Source organism: Elgaria multicarinata, chromosome 5 (genome assembly GCF_023053635.1).
Source record: "Elgaria multicarinata webbii isolate HBS135686 ecotype San Diego chromosome 5, rElgMul1.1.pri, whole genome shotgun sequence".
NCBI lineage: Eukaryota > Metazoa > Chordata > Lepidosauria > Squamata > Anguidae > Elgaria > Elgaria multicarinata.
The window spans coordinates 83,210,490-83,213,816 of record NC_086175.1 but is presented as its reverse complement, the minus strand read 5'-3'; the positions used below and the strand labels follow the sequence as shown (position 1 = coordinate 83,213,816).

The window sequence follows — 3,327 nt, the reverse complement described above, 5'->3', positions numbered from 1 at the left end:
GCACCATAAGAGACTTCACCAAAAAAGAAAGAAAAGTAAGAAAAAGGAAAGAAAGGAACTTGCCCATGTGTCCTAGCACATATCTGACTTTTCTATGTTGAGGCATCTCTTTTTTATTTAACACTTTCTTCCAGTCATTTCTGCATTTTCTTTGAATTTTTTTTCTACCCCAACATTTTTGCACGTTGTCCAACAGTTCATCACTATCTCAGATGTACATACTTTTTAATTTACATTCCTCCAAATAGCATCTAAGAGGGCAATCCTTTTTTTTTTTTTTTCTTTTTTTTTCTTTTTTTTTTTTTTTTTTTTTTTCTTTTTTTTAAGCCTACAGCACCCGGTATTCCCAGGCGGTCTCCCATCCAGGTACTAACCAGGCCTGACCCTGCTTAGCTTCCGAGATCAGACGAGATCGGGCGTGTTCAAGGTAGTATGGCCGTAGGCTAAGAGGGCAATCCTAACCACCACCCCCGGATGTTGCATGATGGCGACAGCTAGGATTTGGTGGGGGTGCCCCCCCTCTTGCTGGCTTCTGCTGGTAGACAGAAGCTCCACCTGTACAGAGGGGACTCATCTGCTGCACCAACAGAGAGTACAGCAGGCAGAAAGCAGCCACCACCAGCAGTGTTCCCACTAGCAGTAGTAAATGTAGGGTTCCAAAATGAGGCATTCCAGTAGTGGGCCAGAGCCAGCTTGGATCCACTGGACCATCAGCCACTGTGTTCTCAGATGTTCTATGCCTTTCAGCTATGCACATTGTACATTGTGCATTGATGGTGCTATATAAATAAATAAATAAATAAATAAATAAATAAATAAATAAATAATAATATGCATACCTAATTTTCCACCATTGCTTTCAGGGTGTGGCTATCCTGAAAAGATGGTGGGTAGGATAGTGGGTGGAGAGGGGATGGGGAAGACCTCTCTATTGCCCATCACACCCACTAAGAGGTAAGGAAGCTAGATGGGTATAAAGGCCCATCTAGGTTAAAATGCTTGTTTCTTTTTTTTAAGGTGGTATGGGAAGCATACTCCTGTTGGGTAGCACTCTTAGCCACTGTCTCTGTCAGGGCTGGGAATGCTGGGCTGTAAAGTCCAGGCAGTAAAGTCTAGCAAAACTGCTCCCTCTCCAGCAACACTGCTCCCTTTTATACATTTCTTGACTATTGCAAATCTGACAGATCATGTTTTACCATCATGATCTATTTTAGTGAACCAAGATAGCTGATCAATTTCATTTCTTGACACAATGTCTTAGCATTTATCTTTATAGTCATTTTGAAAATGAGAAATGATATTGAAATGAACAAACCCAGATGGATTTTTGGTTCCCTTTTCTGCAAATAGCACCACCTCAACAAAATACAACTGACCTCCACTTTTGTCCCAATTTGTGAACTCACCATTTCCTCTGAGTGGCCAGACAGCTCCCCATGACATCTCAGCAATTCTGGGGGTACTGCCCACCCTGCTGCCCAGCATCCTCCCTGACTGAGCTGGTGGAGGCGGTCTCAAGTGTGGTGTTGGAGGAACCCAGGACGGTAGTTCTGGGCAACTTCAACTTTCACACTGAGGATGTTTCTGGAGCTCCACCTTGGGACTTTATGGCCTCCATGACAACCATAGGGCTGTCTCAGTTTGTCATTGGCCCAACACATGAAACAGGGCATACCCTTGATTTGTTTTTTTGCTCCAAGCTGTGAGATGGTAGTCTGAAGGTTGGGGGTGGGGTTCAAAGTAACCCCATTGTCATGGTTGGACCATTTCCTGGTGAGATTTGAACTCACAGTGTTACTCCCCTCCTGCAAGGGTGGAGGACCCATTTGGATGGTCCGCCCCAGGAGACTGACGGAATTCAACAGATTCCTGAATGCTTTTGGGGATTTTCCAGTGGTGACAGCTGGTGATCCAGCCGAGACCCTAGCCTCACTGTGGAATGGTGAGGTGCAGAGGGCTATCAACTTGAATGCAGTCCTGCAGAGCTTGCTCTACTCCTTGGTATATTAGGGAGCTGCAGATGATGAAACAGGCTGGACATCGGCTAGAGTGCAAATGGCATAAGACTCAAAGCAAAGATGGCCAAGCATGCTCTAGAGTTCATAATCGTGCCTATTGCATGGCGGTGCAAGCAGCAAAGAAATCTTATTTTGCTGCCTCCATTGCATCCTCGAGGAGCTGTCCAGTGGAGCTTTTCTGGGTGGTCCGGGGGCTGTAACTCCTCCTCAGCAAAAGGGGAGGGAGTCAAGGACCCGCTGTGACCTTTTTGTATCGCACTTCGAGGACAAAATTGCTTCTCTACACAGCGAGCTTGATGCTATTCTTGTGCAGCTCCAGTTGAGGTGTCTGATGCTACCATCTGCCCGATTTTGTGGGATCAGTTCCAGTTATTGGGGCCTGATGATGTGGACAAGGTGCTTGCAGCAATGTGACCAACCACTTGCCCTCTCAATCCCTGTCCCTTACAAGCAAGCTGAGGGAGTTTGACTGGGTGAGTCCAGGGGGTGATAAATACCTCCTTCCAGGAAAGGGTGGTCCCTGCTGTCCTTAAGGAGGAAGTAGTGCAACCACTCCTGAAGAAACCCACCCTGGACCCAATGGTACTAGACAACTATCGCCAGTTGCAAACACCCCCTTTTTAGGGAAGGGACTTGAGAAGGTTGTGGAAGAGCAACTGCAGCCACTCTTGGAGATACTGATTATCTCGACCCATTCCAGTCTGGGTTTCGACCTAGTTATGGGACTGAATCAGCTTTGGTCGCCCTGATGGATGACCTTTATCGAGAGAGGGACAGGGGGAATGCAACCCTGTTAATTCTGCTTGATCTCTCACCGGCTTTTGATACCATCAGCCATAGTGTCCTCCTGGATCAACTCCGTGGGATGGGCATCAGAGGCACTGTGCTACGGGGTCGTTTTCAGAGAGTATCATTGGGTGACTACTCCTCGGCCACTTATCAATTGAGCTATGGAATGCCATAGGACACCATCTTTTCCCCAATGTCATTTAGCAGGGGGTTGGACTAGATGGCCTTATAGGCCACTTCCAACCCTACTATTTTATGATTCTATGAACATTTATATGAAGCTCTTGGGAGAAGTTATTAGGGGATTTGGAACTAAATGCAGTCAATATGCTCATGACATGCAGCTCTATCTCCCTGTGACAACTGAATCAGGTGAGGCTGTGCAGGTCCTAGACTCCGTAATGGGTTGGATGAGGGCCAATAAACTGAAACTGAATCCTAGCAAGATGGAAGCCCTGTGGGTGAGTGGTTTCCATGTCTGGGAGATAGGCTCATTCCCTGTTCTGGATGGGGTTGCACT

At 46.6% G+C, this 3,327-nt stretch overlaps 1 non-coding gene across 1 annotated transcript; it reads right to left on the bottom strand.

Annotated features, from left to right (window-relative positions):
• Positions 1–325: 325 nt before the first annotated feature.
• Positions 326–444, bottom strand: LOC134399804 (5S ribosomal RNA). The gene has a single exon (XR_010025515.1). It is a non-coding gene; the product is annotated as a 5S ribosomal RNA (ribosomal RNA).
• Between the last annotated feature and the right edge of the window lie 2,883 nt (positions 445–3,327).